Below are 21,412 nucleotides of genomic sequence, written 5' to 3' on the forward strand. Positions count from 1 at the left end.
GGAGTTCATAGTCGAGTGTGTTGGTACACATTTGCATGTGTGTCTGGAGAGGTGCACAGGTAAAATACGATTTGCCATAGTTCCCTTTCCTTGTCTTTCTTGTACTCCTGTGTAACAACAGAGACATGGCTATCAAATAAAACACTACCTTTTCCGACTTAAACCAAGCAGTTATGTTGGGTGCCAGTGGCAGATATTCCTCATGGTGGTTGTATCTCTATTTTGTGGTAATAGTCATCCAAGGTAAATGGCATTTAGGTATATGTTACAATTACCTGTTTAAAATCTCATTTTTTTTTTTATTTCTATGACACTCAAAGTCATGGTAATGTCTTACAATGTATTGGTCTCTTTGAGACTCCAGTCATTTCATAGTTCTTTCCTAAACAAATGTTGTATGTATACATTATGCACGATTAAAACACCCCACACATATAATGATTTGCTGCATATTTATGCTACAATCAAATCCCAAGGTAATTCTGTAGTCAGGACAGAGTGCAGACTACTCTCCTGTAAGTACTGGCTTGATACAGTAAATTCAAAAGAGAGCATTGGGGGTTAGCAGTTCCAGCTGAAAGGAAAAATCAAGAAACAGCAGTTGCATCGCTTTTGTCTTCAGCCTGCTCTTCAAGATGTAAGAGTCTCCAGTGGGTGGGAGACCTACATTCCACCTCCCAATTCTGGTGATAACCCTGCCGGGTTACACTTTACAATTACCTTTTTAAAATGCCAATTAACCCATTCAGTGCTGTTTGGCATCCTGTGAGCAGTCAATGACAGCCACATTGCACACCACAGCCTGAGAGTAAAGAAAACACACTTCCACATGCACATGTATGTGCATTTGCACACCCACATGCACATATGATTAGAACTGGAGGGAGGGAGGGACGACTGGTGAGGGGGATAGCAGCAGAGTTCTTGATTGCTGCAGAAGCCCTAGTATGTATTATTGTGGCACTTGATGTTGCATAGGAATTTAATAATTTTTTTCCATTGATAAAAATCAGGAATATGCAGATGCAATGGAATTCCTGTGCCATTGAGCACTATGAAGAAGACCTGAATGTACAGATACTATTTACACAAAAGAAAGCAGTAAATGAGATTTGGCAATATCCCCCATTTTTTAATTGTATCTCACCAGCTTGAAAAGCAACTGCAAGTTAATTTTAACTGTATCGCTTTGGATGTTATATTTGGTGTTTACTATGAAGAAAGTAGCATTGATTTAAACTCAACATTTTCTATTTCAAAGCAATTAATAAAATTACTGTTTACTTACATGGCATCTTCTGCCTCCAGCTTCAAAGCACTTCCCAGCACTTTCTTATTTCTTCTTAATATGGGGTACATTGGGCAGGAGATGAGTGTTTGTTGTATTTCTTCAGTAAAGAAATGGAGGCATATACAACTGCTTGCATGGCTCCTTAGGGTTCATGGCACAGAACATCCTCCAAGACCTTCTTCCCAGGGTGAAGTGTGTGTTATACTGGATTGGAGTTCATTGCTTGGTTATGTAGAATTTTGTTGTTTTGTTGGGACACTCAGTCAAAATGCACAGGAATTTTGACTGATTTGCTAAAGAGAAGTGGAGTAGAGAGGTAAATAAGGAGGATAATGTGTACTGGGGAGATACCAAATAAAGAATGGACCTCCTTAAAACATGTAATGTTACCTGCAAGAACTTTTGGCAATGTTTTCCTATAGAGAAATGGCTCACTTTTATAAGGAACATGGGCTTCTTCCATCCCCAGGAATGCCAAGGCATATTTCTGCCTCAATGAATTCATTGCATGGGGCATGTCCCAAATATTTCCCAAGATGATTTATACAAATAACATAAATGATATTCAAGCATAGATCCAGGTTTCTTGGCTATAAAATTGATCTGGAAGCCAAAATTGATTGGTATAACTGAATCTGTCAGTGGAAAGGAAGATAAGTATTTTCAGTCCTTTTATTAAATATGAAAATTCAGGAGCAAGGGGGTTTGTCAAATTCAAGCATTTTCTCCTGAAGTCCATTTTTAGGCTGGTTTGCATTTGAGTCATTTAAACTTAACTTTCCATTAAAATATCCACTTGAAGAATTACCAAGCTGAACATAAATATAGCTGCTTGTTTTCCACAGTTTATGTATGTGAATATTGTTTTATGAGCTGTTGTGGTTTTGCTCCAGTAACTGGCAATGTTTCTTTGCATTGAAAATGTTTGCAAGACTTCAGAAATAAATCCCCAGGAGGTGGACAATGACTTTTCTCAACCAGCAGTGAAAGTTCAGTTGCAGACACACTTTTCATACAGATAAACAAGCATGTAATTGGTCAGTGTTTCAAGTAGACTTTTTTTTAGCATGCATCAGAGCACAGTTTTTTCATATTTTACCTGTTAGTGCTGTAAAAAAATAAGAATTAAAATTAAAATAGCCACTCCAATTTACCTTAATAGTAAAGAGATAACCAACCAAGAGTGGAATTAGACAGGCTGGGTGAGCAAGGGCTAACTAGCCATAGCTAGTCACAATGATTATTTAGCTTTCAAACTATGGCATTTATTTGTAAACTGAGGAAAATAATTTATAATTTCTCTCTAATAAGAAATGAAGAGTTTTAGAGGGGATAGAAGAATATGGACATTCCAAGTCTGTTCTTGAGCTACAACAAATAAAATAACTAAAATCTAATACAAACTTCCCCGCTGGGTCCCTATACTTCATAGTTAGAAAATGACACAAAATAATACAATAAAGCCTTGGGCAATGTTAGTGGCTTCTGCAGTTTTAGAAATATATATATATGGTTCAGGTAGTTTTGAAAGCTCCATAATGTTTAATTTTAAAGTTCTCCCCAAGCCTCTGAGTTTGTATGCATGTGTGTATAGCTGATATGTGATTAAACTGAATCAAGACAAAAGGTGTTATGTTTTGTGTATGTGTTGGATAACATAAATGTATTAATATATTTTATACATATATTTTTATACAAAATATACATACATATTTTGCTATATGTACACATACACACACAATATGCAGTTAACACTGATTAAAAAGAAATCCAAAAGGAGAAATAATTAACTACAGGAAGGACAAAGTGAAGGACAGTGTACACACACTATCTTGATGAAATAAATCAATTTGATCCAAAATGGATATTTACAATTCATATTGCCCTGAATTTGTAGTTCATCTTAACATTTCCCTATTAGACTAAGAATGGGTAAGAAAAAGTTCTTTTTTTTTTCTATCTTTCTTCTCTCATTCTCAAACTCCTTTCCTTATAGGGTAGATTGCCATTTTTTACAAATATTTCACTCTTTGTTAGTAATATTTACATAAAGCATAAAATGTATCATAAAAAACCACTACAGAAATTATGGTTTAATATTTGTGGTATTTTTACCCAAATATTATTCTCCATACAGACTACAAACAACCAGATTGGATAGGGAGGAATTATTTTTATATGCAATGGTTTGTTGCAGTCTCTATATCAACTGGGAAAAAAATTAGTGCTAACGTCTGGACTCTGAAGCACCTGGAGTTGTAACAGATGTTCTTTGGACAGTTAAAGGACAGGCAGTTGACATATTTGGCTGATGAGTCATAGTGGAAGAAGACAATATGGATTGGTGGCTCTTAGGTATAAGTAACATTAGTATGATAGTAGAGCTGGAAAGGTTGAAGGACATGGCAACATATTTTAAATATTTCTTGTTAGCTCTTCATAAAGGTTAAATAATTAAAAATGAAGGTTAACGGGTTCAGCTTGTTGCAAAGTGATAAATTCAACTTTATTTCATCTGTATCTACAGATAAATCATATGTACCTATAAATCTATATCTATTTCTCTATTTACCTTTTTACTGTCTGCCTTTTTGATGACCTAGGAACACAGTACATCCTCTAAGTATTCTGGGAACGGGGTAAAAAAATTCACAGATGAACTCAGGGAATGGTTTTTTATGTGAGTCAACACATATAATAATAGCATATACTCTGAAAATGTACTATAAAATAACTATGATGTACTGTATAAATATAGTATGAAATTGATTTTAGCACTGATGACATTCATGCCTTCTTTACAAAAGTTTTACTGCTTTTCATCCAAAAAAAAAAAAAAAAAAGCAGACAAGATTGGAATGTGTATGACACTCAGGGTAAGTAGCTAAACAAGTGAACATTGTTGAAAGAAACTAAAGAAAATAATAATTTATAAGATGCTGTCCATGATAGAGTGGAAGCATGCCTGATTTCTGATCATAAAGTAAAGAACAGTAATGCTGTTTTCTTCCTTTTATGGCAAAAGTTCTCGTGAGGGTTTTGGAAGACAGTTGCGTAGATGCACGCACACACAACATGCGTTAATGTGAATTTCTCTCTTCTCTGTCGGTTCGGATAGGTGGATGGATATTTACCCAAGGAAATTTGAGCCACGGCCTTTCATTTTCAGAGAGCTGCTACCTAATCTCAGTGTAGCATCAGGACAAAGGACACCTCATTCCTCTTGCGCCTGCCCTGCGAACCAACCCTTTGTGAACCACCTAAGTGATTAGAATAATGGGCTGGGGAAAAAAAAAAAAAGATAAAATACAAATTTCACTCAGATCTGCTTTGGATTACTTCCTCGTGCCCCTGCCTTTATTGAGCGATTTGGAGTTTCATTAGAATTCAGAATTCCTGTGGAAAGAGAAACCACGGTGGTACGGACTTCTCTTTCAAGGGGATTGCAGGCTGACCCATCAAAATGAAAAGGCTCAATGTTGTGCTGACAGGTCCCCAAGCAGCCCTGAGTGACAGCTTCATTTCAGGAGTTCTCAGATGAGGTTTGAATTGAGGGGGGAGAGATAGTGCTGGAGATACTTTGTTCCCTAAAAGTGTCAGAGTCAACTCCACAGTTCACCGACCAGGGGCCGAGGTACAAAAGGGAGCCCCTCTCCAAATTCATTATTAATGTCTCACGAATATTCACTCCCTACAAGGTTTCATTTAGGGCTTAGAGTTCTTAGCCAGGGATTCCTTTGTATTACAGCTGTGGGGACAAAATCAAACAGAGATAAGAAAGAAAGCTCTGTAAAGAGACTACAGCCAAAAGTTACAACATTCTGCTGGGACAGTTTTTTTTTTCCCCCCCCAAAGGAATTGTGATTTAAGTAGGGCATTCTCCCAACAAATACTGCAGCGGAAATCTAATCAGATGATGAACTGAAGTCTGGTCTTGCAAAAGAAAAGTGTAAGCTCTTTCTCCATTGGAATGATCTGATGTGAACTGCAGTTATAATGGAAAATAATAATGCATAATGGTTCCTGATAATTGTGTACTCCTGGTCATGGAATAAATTTTGTACATCTTTTCTAGCAAGAGGATGTTGAATAAGATGAAGCGGGTACCTACTCTTCTATGGCAGGTTTTTATGTTTCCCAGGCAGTCAATATTCAGTGAGTCACTATGTTCACCTTCCAGAGCCCTGGCCACTAATGAAAGGCAGCTTAGAAGAAACAGACAATAGACAAAATTCGGCTGCCCCATAGAGCATTTTCCTCAGGATGCTATCCTTTTTTATTTTCACCTCAGGGCAGATATTCTCCTGAATAAGGAACAGTTTCAAAATTTATGTAGAGTTTCTTAAAATAATAGCCAAAGTACTAAAAATATTTTTAAAAAATTATATGAAATGCAAACAGTGCACTCCCCTTTCCTCCAAAAACACCAAAATTTCATTCCTTCAATGTCTTCTTATATTGCTTGCCTGCCTCTGAATTGCATCATAAAATGTGTATCTTGGTATTATTTTTAAAAGGAAGTAATAGAGCCCAAAGTGACATAAATATATTGAATTGCCTAAGTATAAATAAATTAGACATAATATTAGAAAACTTCACGAAGTATATTTTGCCTTTACTTAATTTTTTAATGTTTTGTTTTCTTTAATGAATGTACTTAGGCTATGCATTAATGTGTTTTCAAAAAAAAAAGCACCCTTCATTTGTTCCTCTTTTTACAATGATTCATAATATTCATCATGACCTGAAAAATTAAGAGGGAGAGAAATTCATCTTTTCCATGGGAAAGGGAAGAGCTTAAAAACCATAAACATCAATCAGGGCATTTGTCCCCTTCCATTTTAAGAAATTTCACTTGCATATAATGTTTTAGCAAAATTCAGAATGTATTGTTCAAGCATTGATACCATTGAAATTTTATTCCATGTTTCCAATAAGAGTGAATTTCTGACTATTAACTTAATGAATTCTTAATTTTGAATTCTAAAGTTTTGTGGTCTCAGAGCTGGCAGTCACTAGCAAAAGTGAGATGGAGAATAAAGATATTATTGAACTAAATCTAGCAAACACAACCAAGCCCTTATAAAAGGTATTTGTTAGGATCATTTGAGTTTTTCTTTAAAAAAAAAAGTTCAGTAATTATATTCTGTGTTATCCAGAAAAATAGCTGAGCTTTCTTCCTCACTTTATCAGTAAGAGGTAACTCATAGTTCAATTCTTAAAGGTTGCCCATACCTCTGCTATGAATAGAATAACATATGCTGTGAAGTTCCCTACTTGACTTCAGTGCTTTCAGTTTTATCCCATAGAATCAAAACTATTTACTCAGCACTAACTACATCCTTGCTGGAAACCCAAGAGAAAGTGAGCTTTGTTACTCAGCAGGACAGAGGTAGAACCAAACCTTCACACAGCCTACTGCTCCTTGGACATGTCTATTTTCTTTTCATAAAGGAAAGCCCTCTCCTAAGAAAGGGGTTTAATTTGCTTTCCTTATTCCTTAATTGATATCAATAACTCTGGCAGGAAATAGCAATAACTTTGAGAGGAAAATGCCAAGTTTCTAGATCTTTATTGTACCATCTTTTCTTGATGATTCTTTAACATATTGATACATTCTGCTAAAAGGAGAGTGTTGCTGTTGTAGCTCTAACAGGTAAAGAGGTCATGGAGATCCAGAATTGGGACTTAGAGAGGGGCAGGGGTGCAAATAGTGGTTATAAAAGGGATTAAAAAGATGAAACCACAATATTGAGAAACTTTTACGCAGGTTTTCCTAAAAAATAAAAGTGCTACTTGTCAAAACGACTCATGAATGCACCCCCTGCCTAAAAGTGGAGCTTGTTGTTCATTAAAATAGCATATAGAAAGTTACTCCTCACAAGTTCTATCTACCTCATTGTAATGCTGTTCTTAAGTTGTAGCATATTGTCAAATCTGTGGCCAAGTGCACATACATGATTACATATGTATGCCTTATATATACGTATCTATAAATATCTATTGACATGACCAGAATACTGTATTACATATTATTCCTTTTCTTTTAAGTATACATAATATGTACTTCTAGATAAATATATTCATAAGTATAGGTATGTATGGGTAATTGATTGATAGATCAACAATCCATCAATTATCTCAATTTCTGTCAATTTTTTTTCTGGCTGCATCATAGTTAACCATAGGAATAGAGTATAGATTATTTAACATACATTAAATGTGTTTCAAATATGTGTCTTACACACATTAAATGTGTTTAAATTTATTTCAAAATTTTGGTATTAACAAAATAGCAAATACTATGCCAAGACGTCCTTGAATACTTCTGTTCATTCTTCTCTGGTTATCATCTTAGTATAAATTTTGGGAGTGAAATTCTTGCATCAAGCAGCATGCTCATTTAAGATGTCATTGCATATTGCCCAGTTGTGTTCTAGAAAAGCAGGAACAGTAGACTGTATGCTTCTGTTAATTTATTTTTACCAACTTGTTATTATCACTGTTTTAATTTTGTACATTCTAATATGTGAAAATTTTAAATGTGTGTTTTATGAAACTTGCATTTCTTTCTTTACTGGTAAAGTTCAGCTTTTCCATAAATTTATTGACAATCAATTATTTTGGAGAATTGTGTCTGCCTTTATCCCCTTCATACAAATTTATTATACCACTCTTAACTTTATTTTTGCATTCTTTCACAACTTTCTGAAGGAGTTTGATTTTTTTGAACAGATAGCCAATGCTTTGGTTTAAATTTCATTGATTCAAATGTATGATATGTCAAGATCATTCTATTGTCATGAGCAATTAATTAAAAAAAATAAAAAATAAAGTGACTCCTGTTTTTCTTTATTTTTATAGTTTGTTGCTTTAGCAAATGCTTTATCTCAATTTAATTACATATGTTTGAATAAAAACTCAGTTATAAAACAATCTAGAAAAAATATTTTCAAGATGTTATTGTAATTACAGTCTCCTCTAAAGCATAGAAATAGACACATAGTTGTGTGATTTGTGATTAGTTATATCCATTTACAGATCATGGATCCAAATTGCCTATATAATCAATATTTGTTCAGTAAATGGTGAATAAAAATGGAGAGCTGACTGCCTTTTAAGAGATTCTTAGAGAAGGAAAGAGGTCACAATTCTAGTGTTCTGGATAATAGTTTTAAAGCTGGGACAATTTAGAGGAAATGAAGTTCAAATTTGATACTTATTCTATAAAGCGAAGGTCTCTAATGGCACAAACTCTAAGAAAAACCTGGAAAAACCCTACTGCCAAATTGGTTACTGAAAATGTTGCTTTAAAAACTCTGTTTAAAATTTTATCTTAGATACAGTGCAGAATGGAAGAACAAAATTAAAATACCTTAATAATTAGAATTAAAGTCATGAGAAAAAAAAAATGATGACAGTACATCACCGAAATGATTCCCAACCGTGTTTTGACCTTTTACATTAGACACTAATTTTTGAAGACCTTTTGAAAACCGAAACAGAGAATGATTTAAACCATCCACATTCCTCCTGACTTGAGCTTTCACAGACCTGAATGCTGATTGGAAAATCCTGTCATGGTTTCCCTGAAGAAAAAGGCTAATAATGACTATATTAATATGACATTTCAACATGCAACGCGATGCAAAACAAGGGTTTAAAAAAAAAGAAGAGGAAGAAGAAAAAGAAATCTACCCCCAAACACCAACTGCTCTGCATGCAATTTTAGCCCAGTGTGGATTTTATTTGCACCCCATTACTCATAAACACCCAAATGTAACTCTTTTACTACAGCCCCTTTTGAGTTCAATGTGATAATGAATGTGAAGGGTCTATGTGGGGGGAGTGGGGAGGGGGGCACTCTGTGATTTTGCAGGTTCACACCAGATAGGCATTTTTTACAGCCTGAAAGGGGATGTTTTCCTTTGTTAATGGCTCACAATCAGATGAAAGGACTCATCACTCTATTTTAGTGCTCCACCACATGGCGCGTATCTTTTATAAATTACAGGCTGGCGTTGTGTGCACTTGGGGAGAGAAAGGTTGGTTTTTCTCGCTGTGAGCCATCCTGCCTAATTGTCGTATGCAAATAAAAGCAATTATAAGGCTTTTAGGGTGAAGGGATGACAGCTGAGTTTGGCAGTTGAGAAGGCCTCACCCACCTTGTTGGCATAGCAACAGGGAGGAAAAGGACAAAATGGTGTGTACACACAGGAAATATATATGTTTTGGTTCAAGAATTCTAAAATCTATACCAATGTTGAAATGAAAATGTCAATATGTGTAATGAATGCCTTTGTTTAAAATATTATTTAAATTAAACTCTATTTATTTCTCGGCCCCTTGAATGATCCTTGTCATCTAACTACCATTTATCTGCTGTCATTTGTGATTTTAGTTGCTACTTTTAAAGTTCTGTGCAGATCATAACAACACATTCGATAATTAGGAGATTATAAGTTCTTGATTTTAACAACCTTTGGAAATACCACTGGGCGGAAGTTTTGTGAAAGGAAATCCCATGAAGGAGATGATGTAATGTGGGAAAATGGTGCAAAGTATGCAGCTATCAGTGCATAAAGTTCAATATTAAAAAAAAATGTTTGTGCTAAAGTGTTAAACAAGTAGAATAAATAGCATGCTAGTAGCATACAAAATTAAAATGAGTCACAAATGGATATCTTCTATGGCAATTTATTTCACAATTACTCTTGTGGAAGCTTTCATGAATTAAATATGAGTTCTGTCTTGAAATTAGGTGTTATAAGGCTAAATTACAAGAGGCAGGCAGTAATTGAGGTGGCAGCAACACGGGGTCTGGTGAACTAATCTCTTGCCATGTCACATGGCTCACCTTCAGCCAATGAAATGCAGCCCATCACAAAAACAGAGGCAGCTGAGAAAAATTGATTTCTCATCTGAGCCATATTTGATAGCTTTTGAAATCGAAAATTGAAATTAACTAACCTAAGCCCCATTGTAACAAAAGAGCAAATTAAATATGCAACATCGTTTCCTATTGGCAGTAAGAGGGCCTGCCAAGGTAAATTTGTAAATAGAGTTTAAGATGCAATTCTGCCCCCCCCTTTCAGTGTAAAAGTATAAGAGTATAGTGGCTTTATAAATTATTTATATAAAAAAATCATCAGCTGCAAATGGCCACTGTGGTTAAGCACTTCCATGGAGAAAATCATTGCATTAGGAGAGCTCATTGAAGGAATCAAAATTAAAAATCATCCTCAATGATTCCTGGACATTACTTAAAATGAAAAATAGGAATATTTTAAACTTCATTTTCTGAACTTTGTTTCTCTTCCTCAAAACTCAAAGAACAAATGTACCATGATTTACTGAAATAAAAAAGAGAAAGAAAGAAAAGAAAAAACTGTGGTATAAATATAATTATTCAACTATCTTAATTGTAAAGAATAATTTTGGCTCTCTAACGGCTGAACGAAAACCCATGGCTTCATAGTGCTATATATGATAGTTTTGAGAGGGCACTTTAAAAATTAGTTTCCAAATGAATCAGAGACTCAGTAGATATAGGTTTTGATTTTGATTTTGTAATGTTAACTAAATCAGATGAAGCAAATAGTTGTCTCACAAGCTATATTCTAGATAATCTAGGAATGACAGTTTTTAATTTATTATTTCACTCCTGTCTGTGTAATATGCTGCCCTCAATAATGTTTATATCACCACAGAGAACAATTTTGGGTCCTCACTTTTCATTGCCTGAATTTGTGAGTAGGAAAATTAATTTTATATATTCGAGAGATAAATGATTGAAGATAAAAATCATGAAATCATCGTACAATTGTATCTTCCTAGTTCCGATCTGAACCATATAGAATTCATTGACAACTGTAATGGAGGATATTATACTTAGCCCGCGCGTCAGTCCAAAGATCTCGTAAAATCATTTTCTGTTCTAATTTATTATTTTTAGTGTCAATCAGACTCTGAGGAGACGAGTAACATCATTAAGTACTGGGATCAACTACTCAGCACTTTTAAAATGCAGTTTAAGTAGCTGTCATTATCTGTACTAGAAGACATGGTGGAGGTTCAAAAAGTTGTTCTTTTATATAGAAGTATTTATTGTGAGACAAAAGCTTTAGAAGGATAAAATCTACAAGCACTCTTCTTGTTTTCCTTGTAAGAATCTCAATGAAGTACTGGCATGCCACACATCACTTCTAAACCCTAAGTAACGTTCAGATTTTGTTTTCCTATCAAATTTCTGAACACAGCTCTTATCATATAGCTACAAACACCTATTTGAGTTGCTCTCATTTTTCTTTGCCCTGTTTCTTCTGTTAAAATTACTGTGGTAGAAAGATGCACCCAAGGTAAGAACCCCACAGGGAAGAATGAGAAACCAAAGATGAACCCAATCTGGGTGCCGGACATTTTCCCCACCAGCATTTCCTTTCAGCCTCATACTCAACTACCTTAGAAATGATGTTGTAAATAATATTTTTATTTGCAATAAATTCAACTCTGGAAAAGCATTTACTACAGAATAACAAATTGCCCCATTCAGTCTTAGCACATTTTCAGACCATTTTAACCAAGTGATCTGGATAATTTTACAAAGCAACATTAACCAGGTAGTAATAAGTGGTCATGCTTCCATTTTCATATGTGATTAACAAAGAGAAGTCAAAGGAAATTTACAAAAATTATAAAAATTATATACCTTTATTGGTTTTATTATATGTGCTACAGTTGGCAATTCCGATTTCTAACTAAAGTTCAAGACACATGGATTTGAATCTCTTTAGTTCCTGAAATTAGAAATTGTAACTTTAAGAGGTTCAAGCTCACATTAAATTCTATGCACAGCTCTATCTATACCTACATCTCTATCTATCTCTATACATATACATCTCTTCTTTTATTCAACTGTTGTGAGAATGAACATATTTAATATTTGGGCACTGATCGTTAAGGAGAGAAGTTAGTTATCCATAACTTAGCTGGCATGGCTAAGACTTTACACAGATTCAGTATCAGCTCTGGACTGAGCCACTGTTTATTAAGTATCTATTACATGTCAGCATCTATATTTTGTTGCAATCCCTGACTTTTATCATATTCTCTTTTTTTGTTTATGTCCTTAATTTTGTATAAAGTTGTCCTGATATTTAGATGTACAATACATTTTGCATTTTCCCTGTCTTCCAAAATCATAGCCATGCCAAAAGATGAAGTTCTCACAAACCTTTCCTAGTGGTGGCATTTGGATGCTTTTAGTGATTATAAAACATTTGCCTGAAGATTTGGTCTATTTGCTCCCATCTCACTGAGCCTTGTTTCTACCTCTGTAAATGGGGACATTAATACGGATGGCCTTTGGGGCCATCCTGCAGCATCTGTTCCCTGGCCAGCTCTCAAGAAATGGATGCCATTATTCTTTTAGAAATGCCAATTTCAGTTCAAAATGAGGATCAAATAGGAAGGACAAGAGGCACACTTTCTGGTGAATTTTTACTTAGCAAGGAGAGAACAGTGATGTGTGTTCTGAGCCCATTACGTGCATTCATTAAGGGCATCTGACATTGATTTAATGTGTTATTTAATGGCCATGCTAACTTTGAGCCACAGGTGGTTTTCTCAGAATGCCCAGTTTTACAGATTGTTAGGCTAAACTGGATTGTAAACAACTAAGAAGCTCTCTCAACTGATAGGTGCTGGATATTTTGGTACCGGAGCTACTGCTGACATGAGTAGGGGGATGGTCCCAGAAGGCACAGTGGAAGTACTTTACTTTGCTCCGGAGGTGGAGTGGGGTTTGGGTCAGAGGCTAGGTGACACTGGGTGCCATGGTGAGGGGCACTGGACGGGGAGCCTCCCATCTTGAGCAGAGGACAGGGAAGGATGGAATATGAAGCAGAATGAATGAAAGTGGCTTCAAAGCTAACATGAGAATTATTTTAAGCAGGCTCCTGGTGGAAGGCCATAGGAAGGAGGGACCCTCAGGGTTTGGAGGAATCTACTTGGCTTGGAGGGTTGCATTTCTGAGGAAATCCTAGTCCGTGGGTGAACAGAGATATTATTTGGAAGGAGTTGGTCAGCTGGACTCTTGACAGATTGGGGAAGCTCCAGGAGAGGCTCCTGGATGCTGTTCTGTATGCTCTTGGGCAAAATTGAAGGCCTAGTCTGGGCCTGAGGCCAAGGTATAACCAAATTCAGAATCTGCATGTTCACAGTAGTCATTACCTGCAATATCCCTGGGAAACCCAAGCAAGTTTATAGCATAAAATCTTCATAAACCCTCTGTCTTCCCCAACACACGCATGCATATTGAGCAAGTTAATAGGACAGTTTAGACTTTAAAAGCATTATCCAGAAATTTGTAATCAGATCCAGGAGATCCATTCCAGGAAACATAATGTTTGTTTTATTTTTAAAAACAGATATTTCTGTTTGTTCCTTCATCAATTTCCTATTTGGTGTATTTGTGGGAGAACATCATCATAATTGTCCTGAACTTAGACCATAGGAAGGGAATTGTCCAGCCCAGATAGATGGCCTTGCCCAGAAGGGATAGAACATTCTGCACATCAGCATTGTGCTTATAATTTTATAACATGGTCTGCTTTTTTATTCCTTTCCAAACCAAATCCCCTCTGAAGAATTCTTATAGCCAGCAATAGGGAAGTTTTCACTTCCTTCTGAGAGTTGCAGGAAAGGCGGGGCCACTCAAGACCTACGTTGATGACATCCCACTTTTGCACAGCCCTTTCTGCCTGACTTGAGGGCTGGGCAGGTGAGCCAGGCCCTGACTGATTCCTGGTTGGCTCTGGTGAGATTAAGCCCTCTAGGTCAACCTTAAGCACCATGAACTAGTTTGCTTTTTATAAAGACTGAAATGGGCTTTACCAGTGGAGTCTGCTTTTAGTTGAAGAGAGAGACAAAATAAGTTGCTTTTGTAACTAAACCACCTCATGCAAATAAAATAAAATAAAAAATTAAAATAATGCATGCAGTTGTTCATAAACTCTACAAACTGGGAAACACTGGCATCCAGTGTTCAATTAAAGGAAACCACTGCATTGAGGGTAGCTTAAGAATCTCATGCACCTATATGCTTACCTAAGTTTCATGCTTTCATAGTCTCCATCCAAAAGGAGCAAATAATCAGAATGCCCATAATTCCAGGAGGTTTCAAAATTGCTCATGGCCAGGAAAATTAGAGTGAAGACAGATCTATACTGAAAAAAATTTTTAGAGCAAATTCTGCAGACTATTCAGTCACTGGACAAGGTTGATAACTCTGAGAAACCTACTGAGGGATTTAATCTTAAAACTGCTGGTGCAAGAAGAAAGCTCCTTCTGTCCATGCTTAAGATCTTTGGGACAGGTTTTATTTATTTATTTATCTTTTCTTTCATTTTTAATTCTCACTATAGAGATTGTTTGTACTAAAAGAGAGTTTTAAAATAAGTTGGGGAAGTCCCTCCTAAATAAAAACTGTGACTTAATTATCTGAAACTTTGCTGTTTCCAAAAGACTACAGCACTAGGAAATTTCTTAGAAGAATACAAGTTTTGTTAAAGTGCATTTTGATGTGTGTGCTTTAAAAAAGTATATAGGTTTCTGTAGGATGAAGCTCTGAGATTGCAAATGCCACAGGAATCGACTCTCCTCCACATTTGTTCTTTAGACTATAAAACCAAATGTGAGAAGAATCACACACCTGCCCATTTCAATAGTTACCAACTACTTACTCCCCATGGAAAAGAATACAGGGAATTGCTCTCAGAAAAAGGGATTGATGAAATTATCAAGGGACATCTTTACAGAAGTGCTTTAAAAGATGTATTTTAAGAGTTTTAATGTGTCTTATTTCCACATCTGTGGCAGAGGAGTGATTTGATCATTTGCGAGTTTTTCCAATCTCCAATATTTTGCTCAAATAACTCTGGGTCTCTAACCTCCTCACAGCCCTCTCACAGGGCTGCATGCACCTCACGCCACCCCAACACCTACAGTGAACGTTACTGCAGGCTACAGTTAAATAATACCACAGAAAAAGATTAAGAATTACATTATTGTAGTTGCTGGAAGGCTATATCACAGCTACTTTAGAAGAGAGATTTATAGCAGTGTTTAATCAATGCAACTAGTTTCATTATCAGTCAGACCCTGGCCCATGTTGTGCATATGGTAAGATTCAACTAAGCTATTATAATAGCATTAGAGCAGGTGAGTGTTTGGTGGTGGCACGTCTGGCTAAATTAAATCACATTAAATTGATGCCATGGTATATTTGACCCAGGTTGTTGGTCAAGTGTGCCCCCAAAATGCCTTATATTTTTAGGGCATTTTCCTTATGGAGAAACATGAAAGATGTAGGTATTGTTGGAATTATCAATCTTAGCCCACTTAAAAATAGCACAGGCTAAAACCCAGAAACCCTGTTTCTTCACAAAACTTACCTTTTCCACCTTCCTGCAATGTTTGTCCATTATTTTTCACTGGGAATTATTTTCCAGAGATAATTCTATCAAAGGTCTTTATATAGATCGTTTAGAATGCTGGAAAATTCAGAAAGTTAAGTCATCTTGTGAAAGAGCTGCTTGGAAAAAGTCAGTCTGGGACTCAAAAAAATTATTAGCAGATAACTGCAGGTTATTTTAATGTTTTTATTACAGGCTATATGGTAAGTAATAAATAATATGTGCATATTATATTGATATATAGTACCCTGCATATATACAATACATACTATGTACATATATATGTGTGTGTGTATACACACACACACACATATATGTGTATCTAATTCTGAGGTGATCTTATCTTGTTATTGGTAACTGTCAACAATAAAATGTTCTTGGTTGTTATTTTCCTTTCCACCAACATTTTCCTAATTATTTGCATTGATCAAACTTAAAATAATCTAGGCTAAAGAGAAAAGACATGTCTGACACATTTTTCAATAAATATCTGGGAAGATAAGCAGAGAACTGTTAGTATTTGTGTTTTGGTAACTTGATTAAACATAGAATATTATAGCTATAAAAAATCAGGACTTTATTTAGATATTCTACAAAGGAAAAAAATACTCCCAGAAATTATATGGTAATGTATTTAAGTTTCAAATGTGAGTCTTTGCTACCACCAAGTCTGTATCTGACACTCCCAAGAGATATGGATTTGCAGAGCTGCTCCCTTAGACATCAGTTGAGATCTTTGCATTCTGGATTTCCTGGTTGATTCAGCATGCATGCTTAGACCACTCAGAAGAGTAGGTATAAGCACCAGTGCAAGTTAGAGGCTCTGAAGATAAGGTTCCTGACAGCATGGGATATTGGCAGAGGTCCTTAATGTCTATAAATTCCACTTCCCAAGTTCAAACCTCACCACCCTGATGTCCAAACAAGGTAGCATCTCATTATACAGTCCCACAATTTATTTTCCCATAGTTTCATAAGACTTGTAATTATAGATCCTTGAGGGGGTTTGATAAAAGTCTGTCTTCCCCACTCCCGTTGTTCACCTCAGTATCTTCAACACCTGCCATAGCACCTGCCACCTAGCAGGTCCTCAATAAATGTTTGTTGTCTGAATGAAAGGGTCTATTAAATAGTACAAGCGATTTCTTGTGTGCAGACATTCATGTGAACAGGTTATTCAAGATGAAGACTTTGTTTTAAAGGAAACTCACTTTCGACCCATGATGGGTGCACCTCAGTTCTGTGGAACATGTTTTCAAAGATTTTCATTCATTTCTTTTTGCTTATTGAGTTAAGTGTAAGAAGGAGGCTTCAAGAAATTCCCAAATGTCTTGGAGCAGGATTCATTTGTTAAAGTCAGTGAAATGTTTCCATCAAACATCAAATTCATAGTATATTTACTTATGTACAAAAGGGACTCAATCCATTTGATTTGAGATCCTTTCTGAGCTGGGTAGATAATATGGGTGAAGTGACAAGCAGAAGGCTCTTGTTTAAATAAAATAGCTTGTTATTAGTTCCTTATTAGATATTCCTATAAAAATTTAAGTAACAAAGCAGCATGTCTCGTTGTAAAAATTTGCAGGTAAATTGATTTGAAAAACACTCAACTCTATCGAATCCTTTTTTTCTTTTTCTCAAACATCAATAGAATTCTAATTTAAAACCTACTTTTCTTATAAAACAAATGTTACATACCATTTAAAAACTGACTTCCTAACAGTACCTTGGAATTTTCCTGTGTTCTGAATATTTAAGTATTTACATATACATCACTAACCTCTATTAATTTTGCATGGTGATCAGTCAAGGCCTTAAATTTCATTTTTAGTTAGAGAACAGCACCTGCCTCAGGATCTATTTCAAGATAAAATTAATTTTAAAAAAGCATTCAAATTTTACCTTTTAGCTAATGTTTTATTAATTTTCCTCCTTTTTTCATGACATTGGACTTTTATTTCTTTCTATTTTATAAAATCATCTTTTAAGCCTTACATAAAACTCCACATACTTGTTTTGTCTATTGAAAAATTAATTAAAGAATTTGTGGAATTTATCTTAATTTTTTATGACATTAGAACACCCTAATTCATTCAAAAAATTTATCTAGACTTTTGGATCATATTTTCACAGGGTGGCCAGTTTCTTATTCATTGAAACAATCCTTTGTTTTCAAAAAGTATTGATTAGTAGCCTTGATAGTAAGTTTTGCTATCAACTTGCATATATATCGTACACATAAGAGATTGTATCCAGATATTGTGTTAAAGCTAAAATGAATTGTTAGTATTCTTCAAAGGTTTAAGACTTAAAGAGTCAGATGTAAATAACCTAACAATATTCTGCTTGGCCATTGTCGGAAGGGTATTCCATAGGGGATATTGTTAATGTGACTGACAAGTCAATTATATCCCATTCACAAATGTTTTGATGTCTGCAATATTAATAATACCGCATTGCCCATGAGAAGTGCTACCCTAACTACTGGCACGGAATAGTCACAATAAATGGCAGCAAATGTAATTCTAACCTCTGACTCTTTGACAAACAGCATGGGTACTCTCTGCCGATCTGTCTTTAATTTCAGTGGCATCAAAGGAAAACTCAAGCGCCTTGGAAAATAACTCTAGCCCCATGTCTCTGATAAAATAAAATGCTTACCCACAGACATAAATTACCATGGATATAAAAAGAGGACCAAAAAAATTACACAGTTTCCTAATGCTCTTAAATCAAAGTAGCAGAGGGAGCAGCGAGCTGTGAGCTGAGCGCGTGTATTATGCAGCCTCACTGCTTGGAGAACAATCTTTGATAGCTTTAATCCAACAGGTTTGCTCTGTTGATGATGGGGAGTGTGATTCATAATTTTCCAGAACAGAGTATTTTAATAGTTACTTCTGTGGATGCTGCATGGAAATATTTGCTGTGAAGACATCAATTAGAATGCAGTCAATATAAGCCATACTGTTAGCTTAACAGTCACAAAACTATTGACTCTCTGAGGTTCCCTGCAGCAAGCCAAATGACAGGCAGCCTCCCTTCCCACTTTATAAGCTGAGATTTGACATTTTCTGCCTATTCTCCCCTCAGTCTTTCCTGACTCCTTCCTATCTTTCTTCTTAATAATACAAGAGAAATAATACTCATCAGTGTATGAAAGATGTAAAATCCTCTTGATATTCACTCCTTTCTCAGAAGTAACCAGTGTAAACGGTGTTTTGCATCTCTATGTGTCTTTTTCTTATGAGTGCAAACATATGCATTTACATATAAAAAATAACTTGGTGTGTCTTAAATCACAAATGTGATTAAACTCTCCCCACTGTTTGCAATTCTTGCACTTTAATATAACCTGAGGAACTTTACATATATCATGGAGATATGCCTAATTCCATTAACATGCTGCGTAATATTCCGTGGCACAGGTATATCATAGCTCTTTTACAAATGCTCTTTTCTTGATTAGGATACATATTATTTCCAATGATTTTCTTTTGATGACAATGTGAATATCTGTGAGTGAAATTTGTGTATAAGCAAAAGTTTTATTAGGGTTTCAACAGGAGTGGGAGTGGTTTTTCTGAATATCCCCCAATTACCAATAAAGTTGAGCGCATGTTTTTTGTGTGTTGGCCTTGGTAAATATACAAACCCACTGAATTGTACACTTTAAAAGGATGAACTTTTAAAGTCTGAGTTATATCTCTAAGAAGCTGCTGTTTGTTTAAAGAGCAATTGAAGAGAAAATTCTCAAGCTGTACCTTGTCCTCTCCCAAAATAAATCTCATACCCATTAACAGCCAGTCACTCTTATCCTTTCCTGACAACCTCTAATCTAGTTCTGTCTATGAATTTTCCCCTTCTGGACATCTCATATCAAGAAAATCATTCAGTATGTGGCATTTTGTGTGTGGTTTCTTTCACTTAATATAAAGTTTTCAAAGTTTCCTTCACATTGTAGCTTGTATCAGTACTTAATCCCCTCTACTTGCTGAGTAATATTCCATTGTATGGATACACCATATTTTGTGCTCACCAATATTTTGTGGACTTTACCCTTTTGTTTCTTATGAGCAGTGCTTCCTTGAGCATTCAAGGACAAGCTTTTGTGTGAACATGCTTTCCAATCTCTCCAATACAGACCTAAGAGATAGAATTGAAGGGTTTATGGCAACTGTGTTCAACCCTCTGAGGAATTCTTAGATTGCTTTACAAAGGACCCTTAAACATTCTAATCAAAAAGTATAAAGATTCTGAATTCTTCATATCATTGCTAACTCTTATTATTATCTATGTAGTTATGGCCAATCCTGATGGGTGTGAAGTGGTACCACATTTTTTTTTTTTTTGTATTTTATTTAGAGACAGGGTCTCACTGAGTTGCTAAACACCTTACTTTTGTTGAAGCTGGCTTTGAAGTCATGATCCTTCTGCCTCAGCCTCCCAAGCTTCTAGAATTATATGTATGTGCCACCGCATCTGGCAGGTCATATCACATTTTAATTTAAATTTTTTTTAGTTGTAGGTAGACACAATACCTTTATTTTGTGTATTTATTTTTATGTGGTGCTAAGGATTGAACCCAGAGAGCCTAGCACTCATCTAGAACACATGCTATATGAGCGCTCTACCACTGAGCCACAACCCTAGCCCCACATTTTAATTTTCCCTTGCATTTCCTTTTTGAATAGTAATGTTGAACGCCTTTACATGTGTATTATTAGCCATTTGTATGTCTTCATTGGAGAAACGTCTATTCAAATTCTTTGCATGGGTTGTCTTTTCCCTTTCTGTATGATGTCCTTTGAAGTACATAGTTTTAAACTCTGATGAAGTTCAATTTGTCTAATTTTTCTTTTGTTACTTTTGCTTAGCTGTTGTAGGTGACCACTGCCTAATCCAAGATCACAAAAATTTTCTCCTTTGTTTAATCTGAGTATTTATAGTTTTACATATTACATTTAGGTATTTATGCAATTTTGAATTAATTTTTCTATATGATGTAAGCTATGGTCAGTTTTAAGCTTCCCTATGTATATCCATTGTCTCAAAATCGTTTACTAAAAGACACTTCTTTCTCTACTGACTTGTCTTGGAACCCTTGTCAAAAATAAATTTATCATAAATGAAAAGCATTTTTCCTAGTCTGAAATCTCCACTAAATTCCACAGCTTCATTCGCCTCTTTTTGCCAATGCCACATTGTCTTGATTATTGTAGTTTTGTAGTATGTTTTGAAGTCTTGAAATATGAACCCTCCAAAATATTTTTGTTTTCAAGATAGTTTTGGCTTTTCTGCACACCAAGTTTTCTACTGGGTAAATTTTATTCCTCTTCTTGACCTAGATGTGTTCATTTATATTCTAAATAATGTTATTTGCAAAAGCAAATGCATTCTCCCAGTCTAGCAATTGAATTTCAGTTCCATTTGTGCTATTTCCCAATTAAACTTATATACTTGGTGAATCCAAATATACAGAGATTTCCTTTATTGGCATTTAAATTTTGTATCATAAATTAAAAGAATTTTAAAGACCAAATAAATTCCTTCAAGAGTTTCTTTCAATAATTTGTTTTTAAAAATTTTTTTAAATGTATATGTAATTTATTTCAAATATTCAGCACAGTGACATAGTTTTTCTTAATTC

The sequence above is a fragment of the Marmota marmota genome, unplaced genomic scaffold (genome assembly GCF_001458135.2).
Source record: "Marmota marmota marmota unplaced genomic scaffold, marMar, whole genome shotgun sequence".
Classification (NCBI taxonomy): Eukaryota; Metazoa; Chordata; class Mammalia; order Rodentia; family Sciuridae; genus Marmota; species Marmota marmota.